At 48.5% G+C, this 20,827-nt stretch overlaps 18 non-coding genes across 18 annotated transcripts; all 18 read left to right on the top strand.

Annotated features, from left to right (window-relative positions):
• The first annotated feature begins 1,005 nt into the window (after positions 1-1,005).
• Positions 1,006-1,077, top strand: TRNAD-GUC (transfer RNA aspartic acid (anticodon GUC)). Its single transcript has one exon. It is a non-coding gene; the product is annotated as a tRNA-Asp (tRNA).
• A 764-nt stretch (positions 1,078-1,841) lies between these two features.
• Positions 1,842-1,913, top strand: TRNAD-GUC (transfer RNA aspartic acid (anticodon GUC)). Its single transcript has one exon. It is a non-coding gene; the product is annotated as a tRNA-Asp (tRNA).
• Positions 1,914-2,677: 764 nt separating this feature from the next.
• Positions 2,678-2,749, top strand: TRNAD-GUC (transfer RNA aspartic acid (anticodon GUC)). Its single transcript has one exon. It is a non-coding gene; the product is annotated as a tRNA-Asp (tRNA).
• A 1,600-nt stretch (positions 2,750-4,349) lies between these two features.
• On the top strand, positions 4,350-4,421 carry TRNAD-GUC (transfer RNA aspartic acid (anticodon GUC)). The gene has a single exon. It is a non-coding gene; the product is annotated as a tRNA-Asp (tRNA).
• A 1,600-nt stretch (positions 4,422-6,021) lies between these two features.
• Positions 6,022-6,093, top strand: TRNAD-GUC (transfer RNA aspartic acid (anticodon GUC)). The gene has a single exon. It is a non-coding gene; the product is annotated as a tRNA-Asp (tRNA).
• A 764-nt stretch (positions 6,094-6,857) lies between these two features.
• Positions 6,858-6,929, top strand: TRNAD-GUC (transfer RNA aspartic acid (anticodon GUC)). Its single transcript has one exon. It is a non-coding gene; the product is annotated as a tRNA-Asp (tRNA).
• A 764-nt stretch (positions 6,930-7,693) lies between these two features.
• Positions 7,694-7,765, top strand: TRNAD-GUC (transfer RNA aspartic acid (anticodon GUC)). Its single transcript has one exon. It is a non-coding gene; the product is annotated as a tRNA-Asp (tRNA).
• Positions 7,766-9,365: 1,600 nt separating this feature from the next.
• On the top strand, positions 9,366-9,437 carry TRNAD-GUC (transfer RNA aspartic acid (anticodon GUC)). Its single transcript has one exon. It is a non-coding gene; the product is annotated as a tRNA-Asp (tRNA).
• Positions 9,438-10,201: 764 nt separating this feature from the next.
• TRNAD-GUC (transfer RNA aspartic acid (anticodon GUC)) lies at positions 10,202-10,273 on the top strand. The gene has a single exon. It is a non-coding gene; the product is annotated as a tRNA-Asp (tRNA).
• Positions 10,274-11,037: 764 nt separating this feature from the next.
• TRNAD-GUC (transfer RNA aspartic acid (anticodon GUC)) lies at positions 11,038-11,109 on the top strand. Its single transcript has one exon. It is a non-coding gene; the product is annotated as a tRNA-Asp (tRNA).
• A 764-nt stretch (positions 11,110-11,873) lies between these two features.
• On the top strand, positions 11,874-11,945 carry TRNAD-GUC (transfer RNA aspartic acid (anticodon GUC)). Its single transcript has one exon. It is a non-coding gene; the product is annotated as a tRNA-Asp (tRNA).
• Positions 11,946-12,709: 764 nt separating this feature from the next.
• On the top strand, positions 12,710-12,781 carry TRNAD-GUC (transfer RNA aspartic acid (anticodon GUC)). Its single transcript has one exon. It is a non-coding gene; the product is annotated as a tRNA-Asp (tRNA).
• Positions 12,782-14,381: 1,600 nt separating this feature from the next.
• On the top strand, positions 14,382-14,453 carry TRNAD-GUC (transfer RNA aspartic acid (anticodon GUC)). The gene has a single exon. It is a non-coding gene; the product is annotated as a tRNA-Asp (tRNA).
• Positions 14,454-16,052: 1,599 nt separating this feature from the next.
• Positions 16,053-16,124, top strand: TRNAD-GUC (transfer RNA aspartic acid (anticodon GUC)). Its single transcript has one exon. It is a non-coding gene; the product is annotated as a tRNA-Asp (tRNA).
• Positions 16,125-16,888: 764 nt separating this feature from the next.
• On the top strand, positions 16,889-16,960 carry TRNAD-GUC (transfer RNA aspartic acid (anticodon GUC)). Its single transcript has one exon. It is a non-coding gene; the product is annotated as a tRNA-Asp (tRNA).
• A 1,600-nt stretch (positions 16,961-18,560) lies between these two features.
• TRNAD-GUC (transfer RNA aspartic acid (anticodon GUC)) lies at positions 18,561-18,632 on the top strand. Its single transcript has one exon. It is a non-coding gene; the product is annotated as a tRNA-Asp (tRNA).
• A 764-nt stretch (positions 18,633-19,396) lies between these two features.
• On the top strand, positions 19,397-19,468 carry TRNAD-GUC (transfer RNA aspartic acid (anticodon GUC)). The gene has a single exon. It is a non-coding gene; the product is annotated as a tRNA-Asp (tRNA).
• Positions 19,469-20,232: 764 nt separating this feature from the next.
• Positions 20,233-20,304, top strand: TRNAD-GUC (transfer RNA aspartic acid (anticodon GUC)). The gene has a single exon. It is a non-coding gene; the product is annotated as a tRNA-Asp (tRNA).
• The last annotated feature ends 523 nt before the right edge of the window (positions 20,305-20,827 follow it).

Here is a 20,827-nt window from a genome sequence, read left to right on the forward strand (position 1 = left end):
AAAAGGTCAATGACTAAATCCAATGCAATTTGCTATTAACCGCTGCCACATGTGTGCTTTTTCCTTCACCCTTCCATTTCAGTGGCGTAATGAAATAGATCATTCCTTTCCGGTCGGTCGCGGAAACCTCATCTTCGGCTGGAGCGCAATCGGCGCGGCAGTCAGCTTCTTCCTCGTTAGTATAGTGGTGAGTATCCCCGCCTGTCACGCGGGAGACCGGGGTTCGATTCGCCGACGGGGAGTGCTTCCTCTTTTTCTCTCCTCAGCCTTGCTTTCTCTGGAACTCTTTCCCAGGATCCTCTTCATCGTTGCCACTTTGACCTAGCCCATCCATGGCAGTACAGCTTCCTGTTTGACACCAAAAAAGCATTTCGGGCTTCCTAGCATCTCGCACATGTCACCTCGACAATGCCGGGCTATCTTTCCCTTCATTTCGCCTTCCAAACACAGCTTGGTCCCAGGAATGACACACCACACCCACTTTTCCTTTGGGGAAAAGAAGGTTAATTTTGTCCAACTTCAGTTTCCTTTCCATGGACTTCGCCATTCAAATGACTCAAGATATCATCTGTAGAAGCGCCAATCTTGTCACCAAAGATCCAGTAGCCAAAGGAAGGCTTGAAGTCTTTCTTGAAAAATCCATGCAATCCAGTGTGATGAGATGGCACGGGAATCCACCATCATCTGCAGAAGTTTCCTTTTCTTTTTGGCAGAAAGTCTCAGGGCGTGCAAACGGCCAAACTTCTACAGATCCCAAGAGTCGACCCATCTGTCCCAAGGCTGCCGTATCTTTGCCGCCACCTTTTTTTCCCAGATGTCGCCTCCTTTTGAGAAAAAAAGGTCAATGACTAAATCCAATGCAATTTGCTATTAACCGCTGCCACATGTGTGTTTTTTCCTTCACCCTTCCATTTCAGTGGCGCAATGAAATAGATCATTCCTTTCCGGTCGGTCACGGAATCCTCATCTTCGGCTGGAGCGCAATCGGCGCAGCAGTCAGCTTCTTCCTCGTTAGTATAGTGGTGAGTATCCCCGCCTGTCACGCGGGAGACCGGGGTTCGATTCCCCGACGGGGAGTGCTTCCTCTTTTTCTCTCCTCAGCCTTGCTTTCTCTGGAACTCTTTCCCAGGATCCTCTTCATCGTTGCCACTTTGACCTAGCCCATCCATGGCAGTACAGCTTCCTGTTTGACACCAAAAAAGCATTTCGGGCTTCCTAGCATCTCGCACATGTCAGCTCCACAATGCCGGGCTATCTTTCCCTTCATTTCGCCTTCCAAACACAGCTTGGTCCCCAGGAATGACACGCCACACCCACTTTTCCTTTGGGGAAAAGAAGGTTAATTTTGTCCAACTTCAGTTTCCTTTCCATGGACTTCGCCATTCAAATGACTCAAGATATCATCTGTAGAAGTGCCAATCTTGTCACCAAAGATCCAGTAGCCAAAGGAAGGCTTGAAGTCTTTCTTGAAAAATCCATGCAATCCAGTGTGATGAGATGGCACGGGAATCCACCATCATCTGCAGAAGTTTCCTTTTCTTTTTGGCAGAAAGTCTCAGGGCGTGCAAACGGTCAAACTTCTACAGATCCCAAGAGTCGACCCATCTGTCCCAAGACTGCCGCATCTTTGCCGTCACCTTTTTTTCTCAGATGTCGCCTCCTTTTGAGAAAAAAAGGTCAATGACTAAATCCCATGCAATTTGCTATTAACCGCTGCCACATGTGTGTTTTTTCCTTCACCCTTCCATTTCAGTGGCGCAATGAAATAGATCATTCCTTTCCGGTCGGTCACGGAATCCTCATCTTCGGCTGGAGCGCAATCGGCGCAGCAGTCAGCTTCTTCCTCGTTAGTATAGTGGTGAGTATCCCCGCCTGTCACGCGGGAGACCGGGGTTCGATTCCCCGATGGGGAGTGCTTCCTCTTTTTCTCTCCTCAGCCTTGCTTTCTCTGGAACTCTTTCCCAGGATCCTCTTCATCGTTGCCACTTTGACCTAGCCCATCCATGGCAGTACAGCTTCCTGTTTGACACCAAAAAAGCCTTTCGGGCTTCCTAGCATCTCGCACATGTCACCTCGACAATGCCGGGCTATCTTTCCCTTCATTTCGCCTTCCAAACACAGCTTGGTCCCCAGGAATGACACGCCACACCCACTTTTCCTTTGGGGAAAAGAAGGTTAATTTTGTCCAACTTCAGTTTCCTTTCCATGGACTTTGCCATTCAAATGACTCAAGATATCATCTGTAGAAGCGCCAATCTTGTCACCAAAGATCCAGTAGCCAAAGGAAGGCTTGAAGTCTTTCTTGAAAATTCCATGCAATCCAGTGATATGAGATGGCACGGGAATCCACCATCATCTGCTGAAGTTTCCTTTTCTTTTTGGCAGAAAGTCTCAGGGCGTGCAAACGGCCAAACTTCTACAGATCCCAAGAGTCGACCCATCTGTCCCAAGACTGCCGTATCTTTGCCGCCACCTTTTTTTCCCAGATGTCGCCTCCTTTTGAGAAAAAAAGGTCAATGACTAAATCCAATGCAATTTGCTATTAACCGCTGCCACATGTGTGTTTTTTCCTTCACCCTTCCATTTCAGTGACGCAATTAAATAGATCATTCCTTTCCGGGCGGTCGCGGAAACCTCATCTTTGGCTGGAGATCAATCAGCGCGGCAGGCAGCTTCTTCCTCGTTAGTATAGTGGTGAGTATCCCCGCCTGTCACGCGGGAGACCGGGGTTCGATTCCCCGACGGGGAGTGCTTCCTCTTTTTCTCTCCTCAGCCTTGCTTTCTCTGGAACTCTTTCCCAGGATCCTCTTCATCGTTGCCACCTTGACCTAGCCCATCCATGGCAGTACAGCTTCCTGTTTGACACCAAAAAAGCATTTCGGGCTTCCTAGCATCTCGCACATGTCACCTCGACAATGCCGGGCTATCTTTCCCTTCATTTCGCCTTCCAAACACAGCTTGGTCCCCAGGAATGACACGCCACACCCACTTTTCCTTTGGGGAAAAGAAGGTTAATTTTGTCCAACTTCAGTTTCCTTTCCATGGACTTCGCCATTCAAATGACTCAAGATATCATCTGTAGAAGTGCCAATCTTGTCACCAAAGATCCAGTAGCCAAAGGAAGGCTTGAAGTCTTTCTTGAAAAATCCATGCAATCCAGTGTGATGAGATGGCACGGGAATCCACCATCATCTGCAGAAGTTTCCTTTTCTTTTTGGCAGAAAGTCTCAGGGCGTGCAAACGGCCAAACTTCTACAGATCCCAAGAGTCGACCCATCTGTCCCAAGACTGCCGCATCTTTGCCGTCACCTTTTTTTCTCAGATGTCGCCTCCTTTTGAGAAAAAAAGGTCAATGACTAAATCCAATGCAATTTGCTATTAACCGCTGCCACATGTGTGTTTTTTCCTTCACCCTTCCATTTCAGTGGCGCAATGAAATAGATCATTCCTTTCCGGTCGGTCGCGGAAACCTCATCTTCGGCTGGAGCGCAATCGGCGCGGCAGTCAGCTTCTTCCTCGTTAGTATAGTGGTGAGTATCCCCACCTGTCACGCGGGAGACCGGGGTTCGATTCCCTGACGGGGAGTGCTTCCTCTTTTTCTCTCCTCAGCCTTGCTTTCTCTGGAACTCTTTCCCTGGATCCTCTTCATCGTTGCCACTTTGACCTAGCCCATCCATGGCAGTACAGCTTCCTGTTTGACACCAAAAAAGCATTTCGGGCTTCCTAGCATCTCGCACATGTCACCTCGACAATGCCGGGCTATCTTTCCCTTCATTTCGCCTTCCAAACACAGCTTGGTCCCCAGGAATGACACGCCACACCCACTTTTCCTTTGGGGAAAAGAAGGTTAATTTTGTCCAACTTCAGTTTCCTTTCCATGGACTTCGCCATTCAAATGACTCAAGATATCATCTGTAGAAGCGCCAATCTTGTCACCAAAGATCCAGTAGCCAAAGGAAGGCTTGAAGTCTTTCTTGAAAAATCCATGCAATCCAGTGTGATGAGATGGCACGGGAATCCACCATCATCTGCAGAAGTTTCCTTTTCTTTTTGGCAGAAAGTCTCAGGGCGTGCAAACGGCCAAACTTCTACAGATCCCAAGAGTCGACCCATCTGTCCCAAGACTGCCGTATCTTTGCCACCACCTTTTTTTCTCAGATGTCGCCTCCTTTTGAGAAAAAAAGGTCAATGACTAAATCCAATGCAATTTGCTATTAACCGCTGCCACATGTGTGTTTTTTCCTTCACCCTTCCATTTCAGTGGCACAATGAAATAGATCATTCCTTTCCGGTCGGTCGCGGAAACCTCATCTTCGGCTGGAGCGCAATCGGCACACCAGTCAGCTTCTTCCTCGTTAGTATAGTGGTGAGTATCCCCGCCTGTCATGCGGGAGACCGGGGTTCGATTCCCCGACGGGGAGTGCTTCCTCTTTTTCTCTCCTCAGCCTTGCTTTCTCTGGAACTCTTTCCCAGGATCCTCTTCATCGTTGCCACTTTGACCTAGCCCATCCATGGCAGTACAGCTTCCTGTTTGACACCAAAAAAGCATTTCGGGCTTCCTAGCATCTCGCACATGTCAGCTCGACAATGCCGGGTTATCTTTCCCTTCATTTCGCCTTCCAAACACAGCTTGGTCCCCAGGAATGACACGCCACACCCACTTTTCCTTTGGGGAAAAGAAGGTTAATTTTGTCCAACTTCAGTTTCCTTTCCATGGACTTCGCCATTCAAATGACTCAAGATATCATCTGTAGAAGTGCCAATCTTGTCACCAAAGATCCAGTGGCCAAAGGAAGGCTTGAAGTCTTTCTTGAAAAATCCATGCAATCCAGTGTGATGAGATGGCACGGGAATCCACCATCATCTGCAGAAGTTTCCTTTTCTTTTTGGCAGAAAGTCTCAGGGCGTGCAAACGGTCAAACTTCTACAGATCCCAAGAGTCTACCCATCTGTCCCAAGACTGCCGCATCTTTGCCGTCACCTTTTTTTCTCAGATGTCGCCTCCTTTTGAGAAAAAAAGGTCAATGACTAAATCCCATGCAATTTGCTATTAACCGCTGCCACATGTGTGTTTTTTCCTTCACCCTTCCATTTCAGTGGCGCAATAAAATAGATCATTCCTTTCCGGTCGGTCGCGGAAACCTCATCTTCGGCTGGAGCACAATGGGCGCGGCGGTCAGCTTCTTCCTCGTTAGTATAGTGGTGAGTATCCCCGTCTGTCACGCGGGAGACCGGGGTTCGATTCCCCGACGGGGAGTGCTTCCTCTTTTTCTCTCCTCAGCCTTGCTTTCTCTGGAATTCTTTCCCAGGATCCTCTTCATCGTTGCCACTTTGACCTAGCCCATCCATGGCAGTACAGCTTCCTGTTTGACACCAAAAAAGCATTTCGGGCTTCCTAGCATCTCGCACATGTCACCTCGACAATGCCGGGCTATCTTTCCCTTCATTTCGCCTTCCAAACACAGCTTGGTCCCCAGGAATGACACGCCACACCCACTTTTCCTTTGGGGAAAAGAAGGTTAATTTTGTCCAACTTCAGTTTCCTTTCCATGGACTTCGCCATTCAAATGACTCAAGATATCATCTGTAGAAGCGCCAATCTTGTCACCAAAGATCCAGTAGCCAAAGGAAGGCTTGAAGTCTTTCTTGAAAATTCCATGCAATCCAGTGATATGAGATGGCACGGGAATCCACCATCATCTGCTGAAGTTTCCTTTTCTTTTTGGCAGAAAGTCTCAGGGCGTGCAAACGGCCAAACTTCTACAGATCCCAAGAGTCGACCCATCTGTCCCAAGACTGCTGTATCTTTGCCGCCACCTTTTTTTCCCAGATGTCGCCTCCTTTTGAGAAAAAAAGGTCAATGACTAAATACAATGCAATTTGCTATTAACCGCTGCCACATGTGTGTTTTTTCCTTCACCCTTCCATTTCAGTGACGCAATTAAATAGATCATTCCTTTCCGGGCGGTCGCGGAAACCTCATCTTTGGCTGGAGATCAATCAGCGCGGCGGTCAGCTTCTTCCTCGTTAGTATAGTGGTGAGTATCCCCGCCTGTCACGCGGGAGACCGGGGTTCGATTCCCCGACGGGGAGTGCTTCCTCTTTTTCTCTCCTCAGCCTTGCTTTCTCTGGAACTCTTTCCCAGGATCCTCTTCATCGTTGCCACCTTGACCTAGCCCATCCATGGCAGTACAGCTTCCTGTTTGACACCAAAAAAGCATTTCGGGCTTCCTAGCATCTCGCACATGTCACCTCGACAATGCCGGGCTATCTTTCCCTTCATTTCGCCTTCCAAACACAGCTTGGTCCCCAGGAATGACACGCCACACCCACTTTTCCTTTGGGGAAAAGAAGGTTAATTTTGTCCAACTTCAGTTTCCTTTCCATGGACTTCGCCATTCAAATGACTCAAGATATCATCTGTAGAAGTGCCAATCTTGTCACCAAAGATCCAGTAGCCAAAGGAAGGCTTGAAGTCTTTCTTGAAAAATCCATGCAATCCAGTGTGATGAGATGGCACGGGAATCCACCATCATCTGCAGAAGTTTCCTTTTCTTTTTGGCAGAAAGTCTCAGGGCGTGCAAACGGCCAAACTTCTACAGATCCCAAGAGTCGACCCATCTGTCCCAAGACTGCCGCATCTTTGCCGTCACCTTTTTTTCTCAGATGTCGCCTCCTTTTGAGAAAAAAAGGTCAATGACTAAATCCAATGCAATTTTCTATTAACCGCTGCCACATGTGTGTTTTTTCCTTCACCCTTCCATTTCAGTGGCGCAATGAAATAGATCATTCCTTTCCGGTCGGTCGCGGAAACCTCATCTTCGGCTGGAGCGCAATCGGCGCAGTAGTCAGCTTCTTCCTCGTTAGTATAGTGGTGAGTATCCCCGCCTGTCACGCGGGAGACCGGGGTTCGATTCCCCGACGGGGAGTGCTTCCTCTTTTTCTCTCCTCAGCCTTGCTTTCTCTGGAACTCTTTCCCAGGATCCTCTTCATCGTTGCCACTTTGACCTAGCCCATCCATGGCAGTACAGCTTCCTGTTTGACACCAAAAAAGCATTTCGGGCTTCCTAGCATCTCGCACATGTCACCTCGACAATGCCGGGCTATCTTTCCCTTCATTTCGCCTTCCAAACACAGCTTGGTCCCCAGGAATGACACGCCACACCCACTTTTCCTTTGGGGAAAAGAAGGTTAATTTTGTCCAACTTCAGTTTCCTTTCCATGGACTTCGCCATTCAAATGACTCAAGATATCATCTGTAGAAGCGCCAATCTTGTCACCAAAGATCCAGTAGCCAAAGGAAGGCTTGAAGTCTTTCTTGAAAAATCCATGCAATCCAGTGTGATGAGATGGCACGGGAATCCACCATCATCTGCAGAAGTTTCCTTTTCTTTTTGGCAGAAAGTCTCAGGGCGTGCAAACGGCCAAACTTCTACAGATCCCAAGAGTCGACCCATCTGTCCCAAGACTGCCGTATCTTTGCCGCCACCTTTTTTTCCCAGATGTCGCCTCCTTTTGAGAAAAAAAGGTCAATGACTAAATCCAATGCAATTTGCTATTAACCGCTGCCACATGTGTGTTTTTTCCTTCACCCTTCCATTTCAGTGGCACAATGAAATAGATCATTCCTTTCCGGTCGGTCGCGGAAACCTCATCTTCGGCTGGAGCGCAATCGGCACACCAGTCAGCTTCTTCCTCGTTAGTATAGTGGTGAGTATCCCCGCCTGTCACGCGGGAGACCGGGGTTCGATTCCCCGACGGGGAGTGCTTCCTCTTTTTCTCTCCTCAGCCTTGCTTTCTCTGGAACTCTTTCCCAGGATCCTCTTCATCGTTGCCACTTTGACCTAGCCCATCCATGGCAGTACAGCTTCCTGTTTGACACCAAAAAAGCATTTCGGGCTTCCTAGCATCTCGCACATGTCAGCTCGACAATGCCGGGCTATCTTTCCCTTCATTTCGCCTTCCAAACACAGCTTGGTCCCCAGGAATGACACGCCACACCCACTTTTCCTTTGGGGAAAAGAAGGTTAATTTTGTCCAACTTCAGTTTCCTTTCCATGGACTTCGCCATTCAAATGACTCAAGATATCATCTGTAGAAGTGCCAATCTTGTCACCAAAGATCCAGTAGCCAAAGGAAGGCTTGAAGTCTTTCTTGAAAAATCCATGCAATCCAGTGTGATGAGATGGCACGGGAATCCACCATCATCTGCAGAAGTTTCCTTTTCTTTTTGGCAGAAAGTCTCAGGGCGTGCAAACGGTCAAACTTCTACAGATCCCAAGAGTCGACCCATCTGTCCCAAGACTGCCGCATCTTTGCCGTCACCTTTTTTTCTCAGATGTCGCCTCCTTTTGAGAAAAAAAGGTCAATGACTAAATCCCATGCAATTTGCTATTAACCGCTGCCACATGTGTGTTTTTTCCTTCACCCTTCCATTTCAGTGGCGCAATGAAATAGATTATTCCTTTCCGGTCGGTCGCGGAAACCTCATCTTCAGCTAGAGCACAATCGGCGCGGCGGTCAGCTTCTTCCTCGTTAGTATAGTGGTGAGTATCCTCGCCTGTCACGCGGGAGACCGGGGTTCGATTCCCCGACGGGGAGTGCTTCCTCTTTTTCTCTCCTCAGCCTTGCTTTCTCTGGAACTCTTTCCCAGGATCCTCTTCATCGTTGCCACTTTGTCCTAGCCCATCCATGGCAGTACAGCTTCCTGTTTGACACCAAAAAAGCATTTCGGGCTTCCTAGCATCTCGCACATGTCACCTCGACAATGCCGGGCTATCTTTCCCTTCATTTCGCCTTCCAAACACAGCTTGGTCCCCAGGAATGACACGCCACACCCACTTTTCCTTTGGGGAAAAGAAGGTTAATTTTGTCCAACTTCAGTTTCCTTTCCATGGACTTCGCCATTCAAATGACTCAAGATATCATCTGTAGAAGCGCCAATCTTGTCACCAAAGATCCAGTAGCCAAAGGAAGGCTTGAAGTCTTTCTTGAAAAATCCATGCAATCCAGTGTGATGAGATGGCACGGGAATCCACCATCATCTGCAGAAGTTTCCTTTTCTTTTTGGCAGAAAGTCTCAGGGCGTGCAAACGGCCAAACTTCTACAGATCCCAAGAGTCGACCCATCTGTCCCAAGACTGCCGCATCTTTGCCGTCACCTTTTTTTCTCAGATGTCGCCTCCTTTTGAGAAAAAAAGGTCAATGACTAAATCCAATGCAATTTGCTATTAACCGCTGCCACATGTGTGTTTTTTCCTTCACCCTTCCATTTCAGTGGCGCAATGAAATAGATCATTCCTTTCCGGTCGGTCGCGGAAACCTCATCTTCGGCTGGAGCGCAATCGGCGCGGCGGTCAGCTTCTTCCTCGTTAGTATAGTGGTGAGTATCCCCGCCTGTCACGCGGGAGACCGGGGTTCGATTCCCCGACGGGGAGTGCTTCCTCTTTTTCTCTCCTCAGCCTTGCTTTCTCTGGAACTCTTTCCCAGGATCCTCTTCATCGTTGCCACTTTGACCTAGCCCATCCATGGCAGTACAGCTTCCTGTTTGACACCAAAAAAGCATTTCGGGCTTCCTAGCATCTCGCACATGTCACCTCGACAATGCCGGGCTATCTTTCCCTTCATTTCGCCTTCCAAACACAGCTTGGTCCCCAGGAATGACACGCCACACCCACTTTTCCTTTGGGGAAAAGAAGGTTAATATTGTCCAACTTCAGTTTCCTTTCCATGGACTTCGCCATTCAAATGACTCAAGATATCATCTGTAGAAGCGCCAATCTTGTCACCAAAGATCCAGTAGCCAAAGGAAGGCTTGAAGTCTTTCTTGAAAAATCCATGCAATCCAGTGTGATGAGATGGCACGGGAATCCACCATCATCTGCAGAAGTTTCCTTTTCTTTTTGGCAGAAAGTCTCAGGGCGTGCAAACGGCCAAACTTCTACAGATCCCAAGAGTCGACCCATCTGTCCCAAGACTGCCGTATCTTTGCCGCCACCTTTTTTTCCCAGATGTCGCCTCCTTTTGAGAAAAAAAGGTCAATGACTAAATCCAATGCAATTTGCTATTAACCGCTGCCACATGTGTGTTTTTTCCTTCACCCTTCCATTTCAGTGGCACAATGAAATAGATCATTCCTTTCCGGTTGGTCGCGGAAACCTCATCTTCGGCTGGAGCGCAATCGGCACACCAGTCAGCTTCTTCCTCGTTAGTATAGTGGTGAGTATCCCCGCCTGTCACGCGGGAGACCGGGGTTCGATTCCCCGACGGGGAGTGCTTCCTCTTTTTCTCTCCTCAGCCTTGCTTTCTCTGGAATTCTTTCCCAGGATCCTCTTCATCGTTGCCACTTTGACCTAGCCCATCCATGGCAGTACAGCTTCCTGTTTGACACCAAAAAAGCATTTCGGGCTTCCTAGCATCTCGCACATGTCACCTCGACAATGCCGGGCTATCTTTCCCTTCATTTCGCCTTCCAAACACAGCTTGGTCCCCAGGAATGACACGCCACACCCACTTTTCCTTTGGGGAAAAGAAGGTTAATTTTGTCCAACTTCAGTTTCCTTTCCATGGACTTCGCCATTCAAATGACTCAAGATATCATCTGTAGAAGCGCCAATCTTGTCACCAAAGATCCAGTAGCCAAAGGAAGGCTTGAAGTCTTTCTTGAAAATTCCATGCAATCCAGTGATATGAGATGGCACGGGAATCCACCATCATCTGCTGAAGTTTCCTTTTCTTTTTGGCAGAAAGTCTCAGGGCGTGCAAACGGCCAAACTTCTACAGATCCCAAGAGTCGACCCATCTGTCCCAAGACTGCTGTATCTTTGCCGCCACCTTTTTTTCCCAGATGTCGCCTCCTTTTGAGAAAAAAAGGTCAATGACTAAATCCAATGCAATTTGCTATTAACCGCTGCCACATGTGTGTTTTTTCCTTCACCCTTCCATTTCAGTGACGCAATTAAATAGATCATTCCTTTCCGGGCGGTCCCGGAAACCTCATCTTTGGCTGGAGATCAATCAGCGCGGCAGTCAGCTTCTTCCTCGTTAGTATAGTGGTGAGTATCCCCGCCTGTCACGCGGGAGACCGGGGTTCGATTCCCCGACGGGGAGTGCTTCCCCTTTTTCTCTCCTCAGCCTTGCTTTCTCTGGAACTCTTTCCCAGGATCCTCTTCATCGTTGCCACCTTGACCTAGCCCATCCATGGCAGTACAGCTTCCTGTTTGACACCAAAAAAGCATTTCGGGCTTCCTAGCATCTCGCACATGTCACCTCGACAATGCCGGGCTATCTTTCCCTTCATTTCGCCTTCCAAACACAGCTTGGTCCCCAGGAATGACACGCCACACCCACTTTTCCTTTGGGGAAAAGAAGGTTAATTTTGTCCAACTTCAGTTTCCTTTCCATGGACTTCGCCATTCAAATGACTCAAGATATCATCTGTAGAAGTGCCAATCTTGTCACCAAAGATCCAGTAGCCAAAGGAAGGCTTGAAGTCTTTCTTGAAAAATCCATGCAATCCAGTGTGATGAGATGGCACGGGAATCCACCATCATCTGCAGAAGTTTCCTTTTCTTTTTGGCAGAAAGTCTCAGGGCGTGCAAACGGCCAAACTTCTACAGATCCCAAGAGTCGACCCATCTGTCCCAAGACTGCCGTATCTTTGCCGCCACCTTTTTTTCTCAGATGTCGCCTCCTTTTGAGAAAAAAAGGTCAATGACTAAATCCAATGCAATTTGCTATTAACCGCTGCCACATGTGTGTTTTTTCCTTCACCCTTCCATTTCAGTGGCGCAATGAAATAGATCATTCCTTTCCGGTCGGTCGCGGAAACCTCATCTTCGGCTGGAGCGCAATCGGCGCGGCGGTCAGCTTCTTCCTCGTTAGTATAGTGGTGAGTATCCCCGCCTGTCACGCGGGAGACCGGGGTTCGATTCCCCGACGGGGAGTGCTTCCTCTTTTTCTCTCCTCAGCCTTGCTTTCTCTGGAACTCTTTCCCAGGATCCTCTTCATCGTTGCCACTTTGACCTAGCCCATCCATGGCAGTACAGCTTCCTGTTTGACACCAAAAAAGCATTTCGGGCTTCCTAGCATCTCGCACATGTCACCTCGACAATGCCGGGCTATCTTTCCCTTCATTTCGCCTTCCAAACACAGCTTGGTCCCCAGGAATGACACGCCACACCCACTTTTCCTTTGGGGAAAAGAAGGTTAATTTTGTCCAACTTCAGTTTCCTTTCCATGGACTTCGCCATTCAAATGACTCAAGATATCATCTGTAGAAGCGCCAATCTTGTCACCAAAGATCCAGTAGCCAAAGGAAGGCTTGAAGTCTTTCTTGAAAAATCCATGCAATCCAGTGTGATGAGATGGCACGGGAATCCACCATCATCTGCAGAAGTTTCCTTTTCTTTTTGGCAGAAAGTCTCAGGGCGTGCAAACGGCCAAACTTCTACAGATCCCAAGAGTCGACCCATCTGTCCCAAGACTGCCGTATCTTTGCCGCCACCTTTTTTTCCCAGATGTCGCCTCCTTTTGAGAAAAAAAGGTCAATGACTAAATCCAATGCAATTTGCTATTAACCGCTGCCACATGTGTGTTTTTTCCTTCACCCTTCCATTTCAGTGGCACAATGAAATAGATCATTCCTTTCCGGTCGGTCGCGGAAACCTCATCTTCGGCTGGAGCGCAATCGGCACACCAGTCAGCTTCTTCCTCGTTAGTATAGTGGTGAGTATCCCCGCCTGTCACGCGGGAGACCGGGGTTCGATTCCCCGACGGGGAGTGCTTTCTCTTTTTCTCTCCTCAGCCTTGCTTTCTCTGGAACTCTTTCCCAGGATCCTCTTCATCGTTGCCACTTTGACCTAGCCCATCCATGGCAGTACAGCTTCCTGTTTGACACCAAAAAAGCATTTCGGGCTTCCTAGCATCTCGCACATGTCAGCTCGACAATGCCGGGCTATCTTTCCCTTCATTTCGCCTTCCAAACACAGCTTGGTCCCCAGGAATGACACGCCACACCCACTTTTCCTTTGGGGAAAAGAAGGTTAATTTTGTCCAACTTCAGTTTCCTTTCCATGGACTTCGCCATTCAAATGACTCAAGATATCATCTGTAGAAGTGCCAATCTTGTCACCAAAGATCCAGTAGCCAAAGGAAGGCTTGAAGTCTTTCTTGAAAAATCCATGCAATCCAGTGTGATGAGATGGCACGGGAATCCACCATCATCTGCAGAAGTTTCCTTTTCTTTTTGGCAGAAAGTCTCAGGGCGTGCAAACGGTCAAACTTCTACAGATCCCAAGAGTCGACCCATCTGTCCCAAGACTGCCGCATCTTTGCCGTCACCTTTTTTTCTCAGATGTCGCCTCCTTTTGAGAAAAAAAGGTCAATGACTAAATCCCATGCAATTTGCTATTAACCGCTGCCACATGTGTGTTTTTTCCTTCACCCTTCCATTTCAGTGGCGCAATGAAATAGATTATTCCTTTCCGGTCGGTCGCGGAAACCTCATCTTCAGCTAGAGCACAATCGGCGCGGCGGTCAGCTTCTTCCTTGTTAGTATAGTGGTGAGTATCCTCGCCTGTCACGCGGGAGACCGGGGTTCGATTCCCCGACGGGGAGTGCTTCCTCTTTTTCTCTCCTCAGCCTTGCTTTCTCTGGAACTCTTTCCCAGGATCCTCTTCATCGTTGCCACTTTGTCCTAGCCCATCCATGGCAGTACAGCTTCCTGTTTGACACCAAAAAAGCATTTCGGGCTTCCTAGCATCTCGCACATGTCACCTCGACAATGCCGGGCTATCTTTCCCTTCATTTCGCCTTCCAAACACAGCTTGGTCCCCAGGAATGACACGCCACACCCACTTTTCCTTTGGGGAAAAGAAGGTTAATTTTGTCCAACTTCAGTTTCCTTTCCATGGACTTCGCCATTCAAATGACTCAAGATATCATCTGTAGAAGTGCCAATCTTGTCACCAAAGATCCAGTAGCCAAAGGAAGGCTTGAAGTCTTTCTTGAAAAATCCATGCAATCCAGTGTGATGAGATGGCACGGGAATCCACCATCATCTGCAGAAGTTTCCTTTTCTTTTTGGCAGAAAGTCTCAGGGCGTGCAAACGGTCAAACTTCTACAGATCCCAAGAGTCGACCCATCTGTCCCAAGACTGCCGCATCTTTGCCGTCACCTTTTTTTCTCAGATGTCGCCTCCTTTTGAGAAAAAAAGGTCAATGACTAAATCCCATGCAATTTGCTATTAACCGCTGCCACATGTGTGTTTTTTCCTTCACCCTTCCATTTCAGTGGCGTAATAAAATAGATCATTCCTTTCCGGTCGGTCGCGGAAACCTCATCTTCGGCTGGAGCACAATCGGCGCGGCGGTCAGCTTCTTCCTCGTTAGTATAGTGGTGAGTATCCCCGCCTGTCACGCGGGAGACCGGGGTTCGATTCCCCGACGGGGAGTGCTTCCTCTTTTTCTCTCCTGAGCCTTGCTTTCTCTGGAACTCTTTCCCAGGATCCTCTTCATCGTTGCCACTTTGACCTAGCCCATCCATGGCAGTACAGCTTCCTGTTTGACACCAAAAAAGCATTTCGGGCTTCCTAGCATCTCGCACATGTCACCTCGACAATGCCGGGCTATCTTTCCCTTCATTTCGCCTTCCAAACACAGCTTGGTCCCCAGGAATGACACGCCACACCCACTTTTCCTTTGGGGAAAAGAAGGTTAATTTTGTCCAACTTCAGTTTCCTTTCCATGGACTTCGCCATTCAAATGACTCAAGATATCATCTGTAGAAGTGCCAATCTTGTCACCAAAGATCCAGTAGCCAAAGGAAGGCTTGAAGTCTTTCTTGAAAAATCCATGCAATCCAGTGTGATGAGATGGCACGGGAATCCACCATCATCTGCAGAAGTTTCCTTTTCTTTTTGGCAGAAAGTCTCAGGGCGTGTAAATGGCCAAACTTCTACAGATCCCAAGAGTCGTCCCATCTGTCCCAAGACTGCCGTATCTTTGCCGTCACCTTTTTTTCTCAGATGTCGCCTCCTTTTGAGAAAAAAGGTCAATGACTAAATCCCATGCAATTTGCTATTAACCGCTGCCACATGTGTGTTTTTTCCTTCACCCTTCCATTTCAGTGGCGCAATGAAATAGATCATTCCTTTCCGTTCGGTCGCGGAAACCTCATCTTTGGCTGGAGCGCAATCAGCGCGGCAGTCAGCTTCTTCCTCGTTAGTATAGTGGTGAGTATCCCCGCCTGTCACGTGGGAGACCGGGGTTCGATTCCCCGACGGGGAGTGCTTCCTCTTTTTCTCTCCTCAGCCTTGCTTTCTCTGGAACTCTTTCCCAGGATCCTCTTCATCGTTGCCACCTTGACCTAGCCCATCCATGGCAGTACAGCTTCCTGTTTGACACCAAAAAAGCATTTCGGGCTTCCTAGCATCTCGCACATGTCACCTCGACAATGCCGGGCTATCTTTCCCTTCATTTCGCCTTCCAAACACAGCTTGGTCCCCAGGAATGACACGCCACACCCACTTTTCCTTTGGGGAAAAGAAGGTTAATTTTGTCCAACTTCAGTTTCCTTTCCATGGACTTCGCCATTCAAATGACTCAAAATATCATCTGTAGAAGTGCCAATCTTGTCACCAAAGATCCAGTAGCCAAAGGAAGGCTTGAAGTCTTTCTTGAAAAATCCATGCAATCCAGTGTGATGAGATGGCACGGGAATCCACCATCATCTGCAGAAGTTTCCTTTTCTTTTTGGCAGAAAGTCTCAGGGCGTGCAAACGGCCAAACTTCTACAGATCCCAAGAGTCGACCCATCTGTCCCAAGACTGCCGTATCTTTGCCGCCACCTTTTTTTCCCAGATGTCGCCTCCTTTTGAGAAAAAAAGGTCAATGACTAAATCCAATGCAATTTGCTATTAACCGCTGCCACATGTGTGTTTTTTCCTTCACCCTTCCATTTCAGTGGCACAATGAAATAGATCATTCCTTTCCGGTCGGTCACGGAATCCTCATCTTCGGCTGGAGCGCAATCGGCGCAGCAGTCAGCTTCTTCCTCGTTAGTATAGTGGTGAGTATCCCCGCCTGTCACGCGGGAGACCGGGGTTCGATTCCCCGACGGGGAGTGCTTCCTCTTTTTCTCTCCTCAGCCTTGCTTTCTCTGGAACTCTTTCCCAGGATCCTCTTCATCGTTGCCACTTTGACCTAGCCCATCCATGGCAGTACAGCTTCCTGTTTGACACCAAAAAAGCATTTCGGGCTTCCTAGCATCTCGCACATGTCAGCTCCACAATGCCGGGCTATCTTTCCCTTCATTTCGCCTTCCAAACACAGCTTGGTCCCCAGGAATGACACGCCACACCCACTTTTCCTTTGGGGAAAAGAAGGTTAATTTTGTCCAACTTCAGTTTCCTTTCCATGGACTTCGCCATTCAAATGACTCAAGATATCATCTGTAGAAGTGCCAATCTTGTCACCAAAGATCCAGTAGCCAAAGGAAGGCTTGAAGTCTTTCTTGAAAAATCCATGCAATCCAGTGTGATGAGATGGCACGGGAATCCACCATCATCTGCAGAAGTTTCCTTTTCTTTTTGGCAGAAAGTCTCAGGGCGTGCAAACGGTCAAACTTCTACAGATCCCAAGAGTCGACCCATCTGTCCCAAGACTGCCGCATCTTTGCCGTCACCTTTTTTTCTCAGATGTCGCCTCCTTTTGAGAAAAAAAGGTCAATGACTAAATCCCATGCAATTTGCTATTAACCGCTGCCACATGTGTGTTTTTTCCTTCACCCTTCCATTTCAGTGGCGCAATAAAATAGATCATTCCTTTCCGGTCGGTCGCGGAAACCTCATCTTCGGCTGGAGCACAATCGGCGCGGCGGTCAGCTTCTTCCTCGTTAGTATAGTGGTGAGTATCCCCGCCTGTCACGCGGGAGACCGGGGTTCGATTCCCCGACGGGGAGTGCTTCCTCTTTTTCTCTCCTGAGCCTTGCTTTCTCTGGAACTCTTTCCCAGGATCCTCTTCATCGTTGCCACTTTGACCTAGCCCATCCATGGCAGTACAGCTTCCTGTTTGACACCAAAAAAGCATTTCGGGCTTCCTAGCATCTCGCACATGTCACCTCGACAATGCCGGGCTATCTTTCCCTTCATTTCGCCTTCCAAACACAGCTTGGTCCCCAGGAATGACACGCCACACCCACTTTTCCTTTGGGGAAAAGAAGGTTAATTTTGTCCAACTTCAGTTTCCTTTCCATGGACTTCGCCATTCAAATGACTCAAGATATCATCTGTAGAAGCGCCAATCTTGTCACCAAAGATCCAGTAGCCAAAGGAAGGCTTGAAGTCTTTCTTGAAAAATCCATGCAATCCAGTGTGATGAGATGGCACGGGAATCCACCATCATCTGCAGAAGTTTCCTTTTCTTTTTGGCAGAAAGTCTCAGGGCGTGCAAACGGCCAAACTTCTACAGATCCCAAGAGTCGACCCATCTGTCCCAAGACTGCCGTATCTTTGCCGCCACCTTTTTTTCCCAGATGTCGCCTCCTTTTGAGAAAAAAAGGTCAATGACTAAATCCAATGCAATTTGCTATTAACCGCTGCCACATGTGTGCTTTTTCCTTCACCCTTCCATTTCAGTGGCGCAATGAAATAGATCATTCCTTTCCGGTCGGTCGCGGAAACCTCATCTTCGGCTGGAGCGCAATCGGCGCGGCAGTCAGCTTCTTCCTCGTTAGTATAGTGGTGAGTATCCCCGCCTGTCACGCGGGAGACCGGGGTTCGATTCGCCGACGGGGAGTGCTTCCTCTTTTTCTCTCCTCAGCCTTGCTTTCTCTGGAACTCTTTCCCAGGATCCTCTTCATCGTTGCCACTTTGACCTAGCCCATCCATGGCAGTACAGCTTCCTGTTTGACACCAAAAAAGCATTTCGGGCTTCCTAGCATCTCGCACATGTCACCTCGACAATGCCGGGCTATCTTTCCCTTCATTTCGCCTTCCAAACACAGCTTGGTCCCCAGGAATGACACACCACACCCACTTTTCCTTTGGGGAAAAGAAGGTTAATTTTGTCCAACTTCAGTTTCCTTTCCATGGACTTCGCCATTCAAATGACTCAAGATATCATCTGTAGAAGCGCCAATCTTGTCACCAAAGATCCAGTAGCCAAAGGAAGGCTTGAAGTCTTTCTTGAAAAATCCATGCAATCCAGTGTGATGAGATGGCACGGGAATCCACCATCATCTGCAGAAGTTTCCTTTTCTTTTTGGCAGAAAGTCTCAGGGCGTGCAAACGGCCAAACTTCTACAGATCCCAAGAGTCGACCCATCTGTCCCAAGGCTGCCGTATCTTTGCCGCCACCTTTTTTTCCCAGATGTCGCCTCCTTTTGAGAAAAAAAGGTCAATGACTAAATCCAATGCAATTTGCTATTAACCGCTGCCACATGTGTGTTTTTTCCTTCACCCTTCCATTTCAGTGGCGCAATGAAATAGATCATTCCTTTCCGGTCGGTCACGGAATCCTCATCTTCGGCTGGAGCGCAATCGGCGCAGCAGTCAGCTTCTTCCTCGTTAGTATAGTGGTGAGTATCCCCGCCTGTCACGCGGGAGACCGGGGTTCGATTCCCCGACGGGGAGTGCTTCCTCTTTTTCTCTCCTCAGCCTTGCTTTCTCTGGAACTCTTTCCCAGGATCCTCTTCATCGTTGCCACTTTGACCTAGCCCATCCATGGCAGTACAGCTTCCTGTTTGACACCAAAAAAGCATTTCGGGCTTCCTAGCATCTCGCACATGTCAGCTCCACAATGCCGGGCTATCTTTCCCTTCATTTCGCCTTCCAAACACAGCTTGGTCCCCAGGAATGACACGCCACACCCACTTTTCCTTTGGGGAAAAGAAGGTTAATTTTGTCCAACTTCAGTTTCCTTTCCATGGACTTCGCCATTCAAATGACTCAAGATATCATCTGTAGAAGTGCCAATCTTGTCACCAAAGATCCAGTAGCCAAAGGAAGGCTTGAAGTCTTTCTTGAAAAATCCATGCAATCCAGTGTGATGAGATGGCACGGGAATCCACCATCATCTGCAGAAGTTTCCTTTTCTTTTTGGCAGAAAGTCTCAGGGCGTGCAAACGGTCAAACTTCTACAGATCCCAAGAGTCGACCCATCTGTCCCAAGACTGCCGCATCTTTGCCGTCACCTTTTTTTCTCAGATGTCGCCTCCTTTTGAGAAAAAAAGGTCAATGACTAAATCCCATGCAATTTGCTATTAACCGCTGCCACATGTGTGTTTTTTCCTTCACCCTTCCATTTCAGTGGCGCAATAAAATAGATCATTCCTTTCCGGTCGGTCGCGGAAACCTCATCTTCGGCTGGAGCACAATCGGCGCGGCGGTCAGCTTCTTCCTCGTTAGTATAGTGGTGAGTATCCCCGCCTGTCACGCGGGAGACCGGGGTTCGATTCCCCGACGGGGAGTGCTTCCTCTTTTTCTCTCCTGAGCCTTGCTTTCTCTGGAACTCTTTCCCAGGATCCTCTTCATCGTTGCCACTTTGACCTAGCCCATCCATGGCAGTACAGCTTCCTGTTTGACACCAAAAAAGCATTTCGGGCTTCCTAGCATCTCGCACATGTCACCTCGACAATGCCGGGCTATCTTTCCCTTCATTTCGCCTTCCAAACACAGCTTGGTCCCCAGGAATGACACGCCACACCCACTTTTCCTTTGGGGAAAAGAAGGTTAATTTTGTCCAACTTCAGTTTCCTTTCCATGGACTTCGCCATTCAAATGACTCAAGATATCATCTGTAGAAGCGCCAATCTTGTCACCAAAGATCCAGTAGCCAAAGGAAGGCTTGAAGTCTTTCTTGAAAAATCCATGCAATCCAGTGTGATGAGATGGCACGGGAATCCACCATCATCTGCAGAAGTTTCCTTTTCTTTTTGGCAGAAAGTCTCAGGGCGTGCAAACGGCCAAACTTCTACAGATCCCAAGAGTCGACCCATCTGTCCCAAGGCTGCCGTATCTTTGCCGCCACCTTTTTTTCCCAGATGTCGCCTCCTTTTGAGAAAAAAAGGTCAATGACTAAATCCAATGCAATTTGCTATTAACCGCTGCCACATGTGTGTTTTTTCCTTCACCCTTCCATTTCAGTGGCGCAATGAAATAGATCATTCCTTTCCGGTCGGTCACGGAATCCTCATCTTCGGCTGGAGCGCAATCGGCGCAGCAGTCAGCTTCTTCCTCGTTAGTATAGTGGTGAGTATCCCCGCCTGTCACGCGGGAGACCGGGGTTCGATTCCCCGATGGGGAGTGCTTCCTCTTTTTCTCTCCTCAGCCTTGCTTTCTCTGGAACTCTTTCCCAGGATCCTCTTCATCGTTGCCACTTTGACCTAGCCCATCCATGGCAGTACAGCTTCCTGTTTGACACCAAAAAAGCCTTTCGGGCTTCCTAGCATCTCGCACATGTCACCTCGACAATGCCGGGCTATCTTTCCCTTCATTTCGCCTTCCAAACACAGCTTGGTCCCCAGGAATGACACGCCACACCCACTTTTCCTTTGGGGAAAAGAAGGTTAATTTTGTCCAACTTCAGTTTCCTTTCCATGGACTTCGCCATTCAAATGACTCAAGATATCATCTGTAGAAGCGCCAATCTTGTCACCAAAGATCCAGTAGCCAAAGGAAGGCTTGAAGTCTTTCTTGAAAATTCCATGCAATCCAGTGATATGAGATGGCACGGGAATCCACCATCATCTGCTGAAGTTTCCTTTTCTTTTTGGCAGAAAGTCTCAGGGCGTGCAAACGGCCAAACTTCTACAGATCCCAAGAGTCGA

This window comes from Leptodactylus fuscus, unplaced genomic scaffold, assembly GCF_031893055.1.
Source record: "Leptodactylus fuscus isolate aLepFus1 unplaced genomic scaffold, aLepFus1.hap2 HAP2_SCAFFOLD_396, whole genome shotgun sequence".
Classification (NCBI taxonomy): domain Eukaryota; kingdom Metazoa; phylum Chordata; class Amphibia; order Anura; family Leptodactylidae; genus Leptodactylus; species Leptodactylus fuscus.